The sequence below is a fragment of the Numenius arquata genome, chromosome 18 (genome assembly GCF_964106895.1).
Source record: "Numenius arquata chromosome 18, bNumArq3.hap1.1, whole genome shotgun sequence".
In the NCBI taxonomy this organism is placed as follows: domain Eukaryota; kingdom Metazoa; phylum Chordata; class Aves; order Charadriiformes; family Scolopacidae; genus Numenius; species Numenius arquata.
The window spans coordinates 6819275-6834519 of record NC_133593.1 but is presented as its reverse complement, the minus strand read 5'-3'; the positions used below and the strand labels follow the sequence as shown (position 1 = coordinate 6834519).

At 43.2% G+C, this 15245-nt stretch overlaps 1 protein-coding gene across 2 annotated transcripts in view; it reads left to right on the top strand.

Annotated features, from left to right (window-relative positions):
* Nucleotides 1-15245, top strand: part of MYO1C (myosin IC) — a 65569-nt gene that overhangs the window by 6299 nt on the left and 44025 nt on the right. The window lies entirely within an intron of this gene.

Sequence of the window (15245 nt, the reverse complement as noted above, 5' to 3'; positions counted from 1 at the left end):
GGGTGGCACCGGCCGGCCGCGGCTTTGGCCGTTCACCCGAAGTCATCGCCCTTCCCGGAAACTCTGAGATTTCCACGGTAGAAACAAATGACCCTTTCAGAGCAGCCGGCATCCCGGAGGAGTCCCTCCACTCCCCTTCCGTAGCGTTCCTAAATACACTCCGGTAGCGCTTCCCTGATTCTGTCCCAAATACAGCGAGCTCTTGCCCGGGACGGGGTGAATCCTGCCGGGACTGGAGTGGGAAAGGTGTGCTTGGGCGTGGGGGCAGGAGAAAGGCTGCTCCTGAGCTGGAACGTGGCCCTGTCACGGCTGAGGTGTCTGGGAGCTCCTGCTTATTCTTCTGCAGAATGGTTTCCTGTACATATCATGCTTTTCTATGTTCTCTAGCTGTTGTGTGCTCCCGGGTGACATGTCCTGGACATCTACTCTGGAATAAATCTTCCTTGTTTGCCAGAGCTTGCACAGGTGCCTAAAAGCACTTAATGAAGAAAACTTTATATTTTCAATCCTCTCTTACACGTGGAGACTTTGTCAAACACTAACTTCCTCTAGCTTAGACCGCAGGTCTGTGTCCCTGCTAAGACTCAAGGGTCCCCATCTGTTGTGCTGCTTTCTGTGCCTGTCTTCCCCTTTTCTGATACGTGATTTATGGAAGGAATCTGACTCTGTGCTGAATGAGTGTCTCATTCTAGTAACTTGAACTTTCTAAGTAAGCTGGCTTGATCTGCATCCTGGTGTTTGGGGGGGATTACAGAATAAAAATGAGTTACAATGCAGAGATTATTCTGTTTTTTATTCTTTCTATGATAGTTGCTTGAGGTGAAAGGTTTCTCCGGAACTGCTTGTAGGTGACAGCTGCCTAGTGTTAGAAAGTGACAAATGAGAAAACTCACTTGTTTGGCGGGACAAGCCATGAACGCAGAACCACATCTTAGAGTAATTGGGAAGAAAGGCGTTCTTCTTTCGTCTCCTTTTTGGAGCAACAGACAATTACCAGCTGTCAGCACCTTTTCAAAACTCTTTCAGAAACTGCCTAAGGCTTACAGAACTGATGAGTTCTTAATTTTTACAATAGGCCCTGGTATGGCAACCGCTGTCGTAACACTTAAAGGTTTTCAGTTTTGATACTGGATATAATCCTGTGTTATAGAGAGAGCCAGAGTAAATATAAATCTTGTCTTCTATTCTGCCTGGCAGCAACCAGTGGTGTGCCAGACTGTACGCATGCTATCCTAATTTATCGTGACATAAAGGATAGATTATTTTTTTTTAAAGGGAAAAAAAAAAGTCCGAATCATAATACACTAAGGGAGTGAGAGATCCCATGTGACTCAGGATCCCAAGTGTGCAATTTCTGGTGTCTTTTGCATAACTAATAGCAAAGAAACTTGTGATTTACGACGCGCCATCAGAATTTATAGTATCTGTAAGACAAAGTATATAAATCCTGACACAATTGTTCAAGCCAGGTAGGAGATGTTTGATTGTTAGTTTGTTTTTAAATTTGATCTAAGCCCACTGGAGGAAGGACTGTAAAAAAAACTGAGGGCCAAGGAAGCTTAATGACAGATCAAATGTGGTGTTTCTTTCTATAAATGAGCTCAAACTCTGTGGAGGCCTTTATGCAAAGGTAAGATAGTCTTAGTCTTGTTCTAGTAGGATTCAGACACTTTGGATTTTTCTATTGTTTGTGGTGTCATGTTGCTTACAGGACCCAGCCTCATTGTGTTGGGAACTGTGTGCTTTCTAGGAACTGTACAAATTCCGCTGCCGCTGTCAAAAGTGGACAGTCTGCACCAAACGCAGGAGACACAAACTGCAGCAGCTGGGCACAGTCACGGAGAAACGTATAAGCTATAGCTCCCGTGCGTCTCAGTCCATCGACCCTGCTTCAGCCGAGCGCTCTCACCTGGCAGATGTGAATCGTTCCAGCATGCAAAATGTTGAGGATTGCTGGGCTGGAGCGCTTTGCCTCCCAGTAACGGGCGAGGACTGTTCACGGGCTGCTTTCAAATAATTAGTGCCTTCTGTAGGACAAATTTATATTTGGGAAAATGCAATGTGTTACTGGCACAAGAAAAGGAGGTGGAGAGAACTGAAAGTACGGCAGATTTTTCTTAAGGACGGTGTGTCCTGCTGCCCTTCGTAAGTGATTCAAATGTAGCTAAATCACTTGTCCTTTCATACAAGCTAAAAAACCATTTATAAAGCTGTATTTGTATGTTTCTAAAATGTTGCTGTGGGAAAAACCATTCGTCTTGTGCTTTGGCTTAACTGTATTGATGACAATCAAATGTGGTTAACTTTTCAGAACTTACCCAAACTAAAACTGAGTAGGCAAAACAAATCGGTCATTTGTTGGGAGCAGTTCCCCAGCTCAGCTTGTTGTGTGAGCACATGAAGGTCTCCACCTGCGCAAAGAATACGATGGCACAGGAGGAAATGCCTGGCATCAGGTAGGGGATTGCTCTGTTGTAGCAGCCGTGCTTTGTACTGGCGTAAAACTATAGCAATTACAGCGTGTTTGTCTTCCGTCAGGGGTTTTGCTGTGTTATATACTGCTTTATAACCAACTCGTGAGTGATGTGGTTGGCTTTGATGAGGATTACTCCTCCTGACTTCGATAGAAGCCATACGTCTAACCGTCTATCAGCTTTTCTAGGGGATGAGGTTTGAATGGCTTGTCTTTCTGTGAGATTGTAATACGGTTATTTTTCTGCCTGGAGGGAGCCACTTCTGCTGTGCCTCTCTTTGGATTGAATGATCTCTCTGCTGGAAAATACCCTGCTCTGTGTTTTGTGCCCTCCCCTGCGTACTTTATTCCTTTTCAATGCATTAGTGGGGTTGGTGGCCAGCTCTTCCCAGAAAGCATTAATAAAGACGTAAGCAAGCAGTGTAAGTAAATGTGAATGGCTAACAAAGTTTCTTATGACAGAAGGTTCTGAGTGGACAATCTCAAGTAATTTGTTGCAACTGAGTCATGTTCTGTGGGGGTGGAAGGTCGTCTATTCCTTAAAGCCCTGCCCTGCATCATTAAATACTCTTCAATACGCTAAGGAGCAGCAGGGCTGGTACCTTTTCTGTTTAATATATATCTTCAGTGTAGACCATGCTATATTAAATTCCTGTACTGGAAGGCGATAAAGGTTAGTATTTAGAACTCCTGTGACATTCATGCATGCATGGATAGCTGTCCCTGGCAGCTTTTTTCCTTTGGGAAAGCACTTGGTCACGTGTGAATGACCAGCTCGCTGTTCTTCGGGGGGACACTTGCAGCCCTTTAACCGGTATGTTGACCGTGGTCCAGCTTGGCCACCGCCCTTCCTGTAATTCAGTTCAGCAGCTGATAATAAATGGCAATAGATTTTTAGCATTTGGCAGTACCTTTGGAGTGCTACAGTGTTTGCCTTCTAGGCAGCAAGGTCCTGGAGCTGGACAATGCAGCTGCCTGCAGTTATTGCGAAGTTCTGTAACCAAACAGGCAATCTAATTGTTGGTGGCAAAGAATGTTATGTCCAAATGTGTTCTGATTTTTGCCAGGAAATGGATAGTCTATGAATGGGACAGCATGGATAGAGGACTTTTTTTTTGTCAAATGGGTTTGATTTTTTTTTATTTATTTTTTTTTTCTGTCTCATAAAAGAGCTTTCTAAAATTGTTGCTAGGTGAAAAGATGCATGCAGACAAAAAGACAGTTACAATGGCCTTCAGCCTGCTGTTTGGATGCAGACTGGTCCTCATAAGCTATAGCTGCTTTAAAAGACTGTGCCTTTAAAGTATGATTTCAGTAATTTCTTTTGGAGGCACATTTCTGCTAAGTAAAAGTTTAACGTGGATGTTTGACTCTCTTTCCTTGTAGCATTCTTGTATCTGACTGGAGATTTCACCCTTACAGTAGGTAATGTAGAGATGTGGTCCTTAATCTTTGAGACAGCGTGTACTCCTAGCTGGAGAACAGCCTTTGTAGTGGTTTTAAGACTTCAGGGAAACCTTTGGGCCTTAGCAGCTGAGGCTGCATTTCATTAGTTAGAGTGATCTGTGGTGCCTTCTGCCAGCTGACAATCACCAGGTGTATTTGTCCATTTTACTAATGAAGAGGAGGATTATTGAAGGAGCTGTAATTCAACTAGAGACCAGTGTTTGTCAGAGGATTGTGGTGAGCTTACAGTTGTATTTTTTTTTTCTTCAGTACCATACACTCGATATTTTACTCAATCGTCTTTACGTCTGTTTTTACCACCTGCTGCCTGGTCTAGATGGCATATCCCTGTCCAAGAAAGAATCATCTGTACTTCAGAGTTATAATGACAAACTGAGAACAGCAAAGAGGGTAAACTCAACGCTCTCACCGTGCTTATTGTTTATGGCTGAAGAGTCCAGTTAAGTCAATGTCCAGCCTTCTCATTATATAATGAGGAGATAGGGATCTGTTTAGCTTTTTAGAAAATTACATTCCACTGAAACAGTATAACTGGAACCGTAGAAGTAGGAGGAAAACTATTTTCCATTCTGAAATATGTCTTTGTGTAGTGCTGCGAGTTGGGTTTTTTAAACTTGCTAACAGTAACTAATAACTTCTACATTATACAGTCCACACTGAGTCATTGTTTACTCAGGGAAATGACTTTCGACAGCCAGACCTGTTCGCTAACTTTAATAACTAAAATATGCAGTTCCACGCGTTATAAGGCAGCACACTATAATCAACATTTTTTAAAAACAAAAACTGACACATATTTGCAACACCACAGAGTGTTGCTAAGTAGTATTTCTGCAGTTCAGGTTTTCATCTACAGCAAAGGCTGATGTGTCCAATGGTGCAGTTTTGAGAAGAGGGAAGATTATTGCACAAAATTATTGTTGGTTTTTTTTTTTTTTTAGAGTTTTATTGAACCTTCCAAATTAGAGACCAGAGAGCCTTGTTCTGTGTCCACACATCTTGTTGTTTTAAATAACAGGTTGTCTTATACTCTTAAAATTTTGGAGTCTGTTCAGAATTGTCTCTTCTGCATCTTGGGAGGGAAAGCCACACCTTTGCACCAGGAAGCCAGGAATTCGATCTCTGACAGAACTGGAACTTAGGCAGCAAAACAGATGTTTCTTTTGCCTTCTCTTAAGCGAGCACTGACGTTCAGTTGCGAGTAGTTTTCTTGCCTTTTCTTGGCTGTTTATCTGTTATTTTGTATTAGCACCTTATCTTCTCACGGATATTACAGGTAGCTTTCCTACCCATCCATTACAACTATTAAGATTATAATAACAACCAGGGTTTGTATATCGGATTGTTTTTTGCTACGGAACAAACAACGCCAAGTGCACACGATGCAATATAATAGAGTTTCTCCATCGGTTTGTTCATGTGGGAATGAAGTGGGGGCAGCTGAGCGTGCCTGACTCGCGTGTGATGGGACAGTGTGGGAAGAATGTTTGGATTGTTAAAATGTAACTTTTGAAGATATTTCAGATCCTTCTTTTGAATTTATGCGTTTCTGAATTTTGTGGTCCGTTCTCTTTCCTTTTCCTTCAGAGCTACTAAGTGCCACGTAATTAGAAAAATATTGCAGCTTGGAAGAGAAGATTCAGAGCAATATGATTACTGGAAAAGCCTAGTAATGTATAATGAAGAACTGCTTTTATATCTGTTGCACCTTCCCAAAAACAACAACCAAAAAAAAAGTACCTATCATGTTTCTAAAGTTAACCAAATGCTGCATTTTGAAGAGTGTATTCAAAAGGTATATTTTTGATTTCTCCTAAAGTCACAAGTTTTTTTGGCCATAATTTTGTTTGAAAATAGAAAGGAAAACTTAAGGTCTCATTTGAAAATGAGGGCAAATATCAAATATGTGACTCCCAAAACTCCCATTTTATTTGTGCATGGATTTGTTGCTCTTAAAGTTGGAGGAGGGAATCAAAAGCAAGTTGTGCAGAGAAGTACAGTGTGTTTCTGTGTGCCTGACTGTAGCACTCTGTGGGAACGCAGACGATTTCTAACTTTAATCTTGCTGATCTTCTGTCCGGAAAGCTCGTGGATAGGAACTGGGAACCATGGAGCCATTAGCAAAGCCACTTAATGGAGCCATTAGCAAAGCAAGAACACCTATTATTTGATTAAACAAGCATGGTGGGGGTTTGCATCATCCCTAAACCTTAGGAAAGCATTGCTCTGAAACTCTGATTTTTTTTTTTTACCATCTCAGATTTTTTTCATGTTTTACTTTTGTAACTCCATTAACACAATTAACTGCACAGTGCTGTGAGAGTCCTGGCAGGATTTGGAGTTACTGAGAGAGCCAGCGTGTTTCCTTGGGCATAAAATCATGGTGTTATGAGCGTAGGATGTCTGGATGGATGCTGACTTGGTTCTGGTCAGCTGGGGTGTAGAAGGAGAAGTCAAAGTGTGGATGCGGGTATCAAGATGAGACACTGTTGGCAGGATAGGGAACTTACACATTCATAACCTTAAGGGGATTTGAATATTTTGTGCTGGCTGAAGGGGTGGGAATCCGAAAGAAATTAGAGGCTGAAAACATGTGGGAGGCCAGAAAGAAAAGTGGAGGCTGGAAAGGCGTAGGACTCTGGAAAGGGGTGGGAAGCCAGAAAGAAAAGTAGAGAATGAAAAGGAGTGGGAGACCAATAAGAAAAGGGGACACCAAAAAGGAGTATGAGGCCAAAATAGTGTGGGAGGTCAGGAAGTAGAGGCCAGGAAGAAGGGTCGGCTGGAAAAGTTTGAAGAGGATGAAAAAGGGTGGGAGGCAGAAAAGTTTGGGAGGCCAAAACAAGCCTGTGTCCCAGATCAGACTTACTTTGCGCTCCTTTTTATCTCTGCATCCTCCTGAAGTAGTGTATCCACAGGCTATTTAGCAGAGCTGAAGAAAATTAAAGCTCAGCTTTATGCAATAACTTAGAGACAAATGCCTGTATCTTGGCTCTTTTATTATTTCAGTTGGTGCTTAGTTTCAGCACTTATAATTTTGGGTTCCATCAGGAAGCATTTCTTTAAATTGTTTGAAATCTTGGCTGTTACAGTAGTACAGCTGAGCAGTAGCACTGTCTGTCAGTTGTGTGTTGGCTGCCTTAAAGTACTATCCTTTAAGATCACCAAGATGTCTCCTCAATCCCTAGAAGCAGCAGTGCTCTCATGACTGTTTATGCAGAGATTGGAGAAAGCTAGAAGCAATTTGGGATAATAGAAGGGATAATTTATGCAATTTTATGAGCTATTTCTAAATCAGGTATGTTAAAGTCCCTAAAACATTTAAGAAAAACTTGTGATGACATAAAGATACGAGCACAATATCTTTTCTTTTTGTCTGATATAATTAAAGAATACATGGGTTGATGGTTATGGGCCATTTCTATATTTGGGTAAAGCTTTCAGACATTATTTGTCTCCAGCATAAACTAATCTGATTTAACTGTGTCCTGATACAAGGAAGAAATATAAAGGAAAGGAGAGCAGTGACCACCTTGAAACCTTCCTCTGCTGCGTTGGAGAGAGCAGGGGGTGCCTGGTGCTGGGAGCCTGCCAGGTGGTGAGTACTGGGAGTGAGGACTTCTGTGTTGCTCTGGCAGTTTGGTCATGAGGGCACCATGTGAAGAGGAAATGTCGCAAGAGATGCGAAGTTCTGTATGCAAAAAACTTGCAGAGCGAAAGGGGGTGTTTGATCTCTCTCTCTTTAAACAAACCTGACCGGTTGCCAAGTATCTGTTTCTGCTCTGATGATTCCGTGTCTAGGTGGGGACAGAGGGGAGCTCCTTCCAGCCTTAAGCCTTGAATATATTTACCTGGCGACTGCTGTTATCCAGACCACTTTCTTAGCTCAGCTTGCAATGGGAGGAAAATTCCTCAAAGTAGCTCTGTGTGGGATGAGAATGTGAACTATGTCCAGGCTGAAGTCCATGGAACTCAAAAGCTGCACTCATGTAACCGTTTAGTTTTTTCCTAGGGGCTACAGGTAAGTTGACTATTTGTCATTGAATCCATTTTTGCCTGAACTACTAATTGTCTGCCATCAGAAATAGGTAGCCTCTGTGAAAGGATCACATTGCCATCTGAGTGGAAGAAAATCAGTGTTGCCGCAGGTTGAGTGCACCTGTCTGGAAAGAAATATTTTCTAAGCATTGTACAAGCAAGCTATTACTTTCTGAGGAAATTTTTGTTGTGACAAATCTTGATTTTTTTTATTTTGGATGGGCTGGGAAGGTAAATTCTGGTATAAAACTCTAAAAGTAGCTGTCAGCTTGGTACCTGGCCTGTTTTGAGCAGTGAATATCTCTCGTTAATCTCTCCAGCACTGTGCTGAACTTTTGCTAGTGCTTTTCAGGTCATACTTTCACTGGCCCCAAACCAAATTATCTTAATTGCAAACCACTTATCTGAACTGATGGTTAGTCAACACAAATGTGACACAGCGTTCATTAGAGTAGGAAATCAATCAGCGTTTAATGTGGGCTGGATTGAGATTTGTGGATTGATGGGGAACTAGAGGGTTCATTTGGGTCAGTAACTGGGGCTGTGATGAGTGTGTGAAGTCACCTTCCCCTCTCCTGTGTGTTTGCAAGTGGAGTCCAGCATCATCAGCCCTTGTTTCTAATGCACCTGCCAAAAAGTGTCAGTTGTTCACAATCCTGGTGAGTAGCAGAGCAGTGTATTAGCCAGGCACGTTTCTGCTGGCAAATCTGGTATGACATATAAACATGCGTCAGGTTAGGTCATTTATGTTGCTGATTTCCTGATCGTGGAACACTACAGCTGACAGGCTGTAGTCTCTTGTGTCGTTCCTGGCCTTCTCCTGGAGGCTGCTGATGGTGATAATATACATGCATCGCTTCTCAAGGCTTTAAACGTTTGGAGGCATGTATATGTGTAAAGGGTAGGGGACAAAGCAAGCAGCCAGAGAATCTTGGAGCTTCCTCCATGTCACTCTCAATGAAATGCCCTTTCTTTACTTGTCTGCCAGGAGGATGTATTCCCCCAGTAACTAACATGAGGTTCTATTTAAATTGCTTTTGCTGTAGTTCTCCACAGTTCTGCCCACAGTTCTCTCTACAGTTCTGCCTTGTACCTGCACCAGCAGCCGTTTGACCCTTTGGTGAATCAATTGAAACAAAATTTGGAGAAGAATGATGAAGAAAAAAAAAAAAGCTTTCTCTTTGTTTAGTTCCCTGAACTGTCTCATCACAGAGCTGAAGAGTTCTCAGTCCCTGTATAGAGGAAGGAGAGGGCCAGGACAAGCACAGCTGGGGACAGAGGATGTCCCCAGCTTACAGCAGCCTGGGACTGCTCTCTGGCACCTCAGAGGACACCTTCTATGATCTTTTCACCTTGGAGAAGTGTCTGTAATGTAATGCTGCGGGAGTGATGGCTTGCATAGCTGTTCTCTTCTTACGCTACTGTTTTTTGATCCTTGAAGTCAGTGGTAGTGAGAAGTTTGAGTTTACTAGAAGGTTCTGCAGTCATACTGGGGGACTTTTGTGCCTTGATGTGTGGGCTGAATGGCACTAAAACCTCCCAGCTTGTGGATGTGGAGCTAGGCCAGCTGTTTGGAACATAAATGGTAATTAGTTGTCTTCTAAGTGTTGGCTGTATTAAGATTTACAAATAGAATGCACTATCTCCACTCCACTTCTTGTAATGGGGATTCCCAGGCTAGAATACTTATTATAGCTCCTCAGCAGTACAGTAACCATCTGCCTGTGGAGTGCCTGCGTTGCTGTTGCCCATTAACGTGGTATCAGGTCAGGGATAGAGGAGCACTGATAAATCCTGGTGCAGACAGCCAGGGAAACCATGCTTAAACACCGAGCCAAGGGAGGCTGGTGTCTGTTCTGCCTCTTGCCTAAGCAGCACACAGAGTGGCTGGGGTTCAAAGCGGGGAGTGTACCCCAAATCAGAGGGGTTGGGCGACGATGTCTGGTGTGTTTTGCTCTCTCTGGAGCAGATAGACCTCTGCCTCTTCCCAGAGCATTGCCCCTTGTGGATGGAGGTTGGGAGAGCCAGTGCAACGGGGGCCTGGAGGGAGGACCCCCCAGTCCAGCTGGAGATCCAGGGATGCCCACTTTTGCACTGCTTTTCAACAGGTCTAAAGGTTCAAAGGACCTTTGGGCCCTGTGGGACTCTTTAGCAAGGTATATGTGGGGGGCAGTAGGACAAGGTTACTGTGTTGTGGTATCTGAGCATGATGTTGTAATCGACACAGGCAGAAAGGGTAAGGGAGAAGGAATCCATTTGGCTGCCAAAACCTTTCGTGCGAGAGGTTGGATCTGGACGGGTGCCCTTTCTGGGCATACGTGCAGGTTCCTGCAATTTGTAGCTGCTATTGCTGTCACCACCAGTAGTGGCACCCAAGCAAACAAAATTTAGGAACGCCATCCTGCAATAGAAACTTCATGAGGCTATTTCTAGCTGGAGTTGAAGCTGCATGTGATTTAGTGGACTGTAGCCTCATTGTGAGGGTAGGAGGCAACCAAAAGTGGTTTGAACTGGAATTCTTTAGAGTATTGTTGCTAATGTTGTAGTGGGCAGCTGGATTAAACTATTTTGGAGCTTTACTTCTTTTTGATACCATACTAGCACTCTTGTTAAAGAGACTTCATAACAAGCTAAAAAAGTTTGGCAGTTGCTAGTGCAACCCCATATTTTTAGATGCTCTATTGATTTTTTTTTTTTTTTTCTCCCCCCAGAAAAAGAGATGTTCTGGCAAAAGACAGTTAAAGAAACAACTTTAAAATGCATATACTAAACATAAAGATTATCGCCCAGCAGTTAAACTGGAGTAGCGGAGGCAGTAATGGGTTAGCACTTGGATTAGTGAATTTTGGAATAGTGGGGTTCAGCTTCACAGGGAAGGGTAGTACCTGCGTGTAGCTACTCCTGTGACCCATCAGCTGTTCCAGTAACTCTCCAGAATGTGGAATTTGTCAGATCACCACACAAGTGTGTGTTGCCTTTCTGCTGCCTGTCACAGACACCAGGAATCCTGAGAATGCGAAGGACTCTCACATTCCAGTTCTGTGTGCTTGCCCTTCCCCTCCTCCTCTAGGGGCTAGTGGAAGCAGGAAAGGGGGTCGGGCTTAAAATACAAAGGCAAAGAAGAGGAATTAGTGAATATATAGCAGATAACGCCCATCACTCACTGTACTTTGCCACTCCCACTCCCCCGTCCATTGTGGAAAGTCTGATTAAAGTCAGCCGCTCCGCCCTGACTGTCTGAACCATACATCCATGCACAAATGCCAGATTCTCTTCATTCCAGGCTGCTGACTTCAAGAAGGACTTGCTCTGACAAGCTGGAAATGAGGGCTGGCAGCTTTGTCTGCAACTCAAAGGCTTTATCTCTCTTAGGACGCTCTTCCTAACATTTCCCACAAATACTGCTCTGCTGGTAGGAGCTGTTTGTACACACGGGACGCCATCAGGCACTTAAGAATAAAGCTTTACGTTGTGTAACTCTCCTTAGAACAGGCGCGGAAGACTTCCTAGAGCAGTTGGCATCAGGCCCACAGCAGAGCTTGTTCTCCTTGTGCTTCAGCCTCATTATTTGGGGAGTGGTAGGGAGAGTCGGCTCAGTCTTTTGATTCTTTTGTCCCCCTACCAAGAGCTGGTGTTCTTTCCTTCACAAAAGTTCTGCTGACCAGCCTTCAGCTCCCACTTTGAATATGTCCCATCAGCTGATGGGCATTCACCTCCAGCTTCCACAGCGTGTTCCTGCAGTTCATCACCTTGGCCTCTCTGAACTGAACTCCCACCTGGGTATCCCTTTGCTTCTTCCCCACTTCACCATGGCAAGCACAGGTTCCTTGACTTCTAGGATCATTCTGGCTCCACCAGCAACTTGTTTCCCTCATCTTGCCTCCTGGCGTTATTGCTTCACTGCTGCTTCTGCTCCGTGAAGGATGCCAACTGTGTCCACCTGCTAGGGTTTTTTTGCATGTGCTTTTAAGCTGTCTGGTTATGCTGCATATGCAGTCTTTCACTTAGAATATTTATACTCCCTGACCTGTCTCAATCAATTGATGAACTCAACCTTCAATAAATGCTTTCCCGGAGTGAAACCTATTTGAGAGATGTTATAATGGTTCTAGAGAGTGTCTGTGCCAGTAATTGCAAGATGGCCAAGCTCTTTGGATGTTGTTTTTCTTTCAAAATGGGTATTAGAGCAAGTAGATTTTTACATTCATATAATATTTATGTGAAATTGAGATAACTTTCAGCTTGATGCAGTAAGGCATGCACCCAGCTATAAAAATTCATCATAAATCAAATTTGAGTAGTCATTATGGTTGTGACATGATTTCTGCTTAAAAGGGTGTCTTTAATGTCATCATCATATTGCTTCAGAAGCAGCTCGCCAGTGTTATTTTAGGTTGTGGAGGGTGTGCACATTTATGTATTTTCTAAAAGCCATAAGACCTGCCAGTATCAAATGCCTGACCAATACTTCACATATTTCACAACTGGCTGGTAGTATACAAAACTTTTTCTTTTTGTCTGATTTTTTGAGGGAGGGCTGTTCTCACAGAGGCTCTGGCCTTGACTTATGGCTGTATAACTGATCATGTTGTGCAGAAAAGGGATCCCACTAGTCTCAGCTCCGAATCCACTCTCCTGACCATGGGACTGTACTTTCCGGACACTGTGTGAAAAAGATCGGTGAAACAAAAGTGCTCATTTCCCCTTATCTGGCTTAATGTGTAAAGAGCAGGCAGCTCCAAAGCAGCGATAGGAGAGAACTGGAATCAGTATTGTAGTGAAGATTTTGAACAGGAAGCCGGCATGAAGTACCCATAGCATTTAACCTCTGTGTTTTATTCATCCTGGAGCAAGTGTAATTTAAAGTGACACCTCTATAATTGATGAAGGATCTTTTTACCATTTGTTTAATTACCAGTTTCAATGTCTAGAAAGCAGTGGATCAATAATTTACAGTGATGAACTTGCCTGTGTCCCTCTGTTTGTCTAGATCAGCCATACAAACAATAGCTCCTGAGAAAAAAACTCAAGTTTTGATGCTTTTCTTTTTCTTTAGGTGATTTAAAAGGGCTTACTATTTTTTTTCCTGCCACAGATGTACTCCAACACAACTGCAGCTGATGGCAGAGCTCCCCCTGACCTCAGCGAAGCAGGGTTAATCCAGGGCTTGCCATGACACTGTATCAGCTCACATCTTTTTGCAGTCTCCTCTCATTATTGTACAGTGGTGAAGGCTGGGTTCATTGTTGCTACAACAGCAAATGATGCTGCCCTGGCAATATCTGAGAGCTGTTAGAAAATTTAAGCAAAGGAACCAAAGCTGCTGCCTCTGTTTTATACTTATGTCTTACTTTATAGGCTTTGATAACATGTATTGATTTTTCTGTGGGAGATACCTATTCTTGAGACTCTTGGATCCTTCTGGGGGTAAACATGCCCCTTGGGCATGTTTAGTTTGGAGAAGAGGAGGCTGAGGGGGGACCTCATTGCCCTCTACAGCTACCTAAAAGGAGGTTGTAGAGAGGTGGGTGTTGGACTCTTCTCCCAAGGGAATAATGACAGGACCAGAGGAAATGGTCTGAAGTTGGGGCAGGGGAGGGTTAGATTAGGTATTAGGAAGAATTACTTTACTGAGAGAGTGGTCAGGCTCTGGAACAGCCTGCCCAGGGAGGTGGTGGAGTCGCCATCCCTGGAGGTATTTAAGAAACGTGTAGACATGGCACTTCAGGGCGTGCTCTAGTGCCTGAGATTGTTGGTTTGTGTCTGTTTGTGGGTGGGGTGTGGTTGTGGGTGTTTGTTTTGGTTTGGTTTTGGTGTTTGGTGTTCTGGGATTTTTTGGTTGGTTTTTTTTGTTGTTGTTGTTTTTGGTGGTGTTTTTTTTGTTTGTTTGTTTGTTTTATTGGTTGGACTCGATGAACTCAAAGGCCTCATCCAACCAAAAATATTCTGTGATTCTGTGATTCTTTCAGGTTAGAGCCCAGATTCTCCCATGGCCCTGCATGAGAATCTGTGAATTCTAGAGAATCAGAATTCTAGAGAATCTGTGCCTGTCAAATCAGAGGAAAGAAAGAGTTTCCTTCCCAGTGGGATGAGATTTCTCACAGTTCTGTCATCATCCCAGCTGCCATGGACAGTAGGGTTTGCTCAGGCAGCATCACAACAAAAGATCAAAAGATCCTCAACCTCCACGAGATCTCCAAATCCACACGCTTCTAGCAGGATGTGGCCTTTCCCACCTACGCACTGGTGGCCTCAAGGCAGAAGGATACCTTTCACTTAATGAGGATGTCCTCATTATCTGCATCAGCACAAGTGGATGCTTCCCCTTTCCTGTCTCTTAGGGGTGCTTGTCCTCATCTTCTAATGGGTCCTCATCTTCAGAATGCTGTGGGACACTTGGTACTTCTGTTAATGTCTCGACTGTCACAACCAGCTGATTATACCCAAGTAACAGGAGCTGTGAATTCCTTCAGAGTCTCTTGTTTGAGTTGGAGGTCACAGCCCAGAAGTTTTCTTTGATATGGTAGAAATAAAGGGTCGATAGGAAGATTGCTGGGCCTGCCTTTGACTACCTATTTTATCTTTTTTTCAGCCACCCATTTTAGGGCTATAAGTAAATCAGAGAGAAAGAAAGGATTTGGATGTAGCCACAGCTGGGGAATGAATGTTTCCATTCACTACATAGGCCCATGTTTATCCAGATGTGGAACACGCATTCCTGAGAACCACAAAGGAATGGGCTCCTTGATTATTCTTTAGTGTGTATTTTGTCTGTGTTTTTGATTAAAACTATGTCCCTGTTAATGCAGAAAATCTTGAAAATGCTTTGAGCAGGACAGTGTAGTAGTTCTGAGTGAGCAGGGAGGTGAAACCGTGCCTTGGAGATGAGATATTCTTACACTTCAAAGGATGCTTACTAAGTTGCAAGCCAATGACTTTTTTTTCAATTTTTTTTTTTTTAACGTCAGTGGGATTACTTCTTCTTTACTTAAAAAAAAATCACGATTTAATGTAGTTTTGAATCAATAGGAATGTTGGAAAACAGTATTCTGGATCATTTGATGAGCGCAAGCTGATGTTGGTGGACGAGGGATGTCCTTCTGAAATGATATCTGTATTTTCCAGGCATCCTGGAATACTTCTGCCAACATGATGGCGACTCATCGTTGCCTTTTTACTGTTAACTGGGGATATATCTATTTTAGGATAAAAATATTTGCAATTCACAAAAACATTAAAGACTTTGTTCAATGTGGGATCTGTGGGGTAC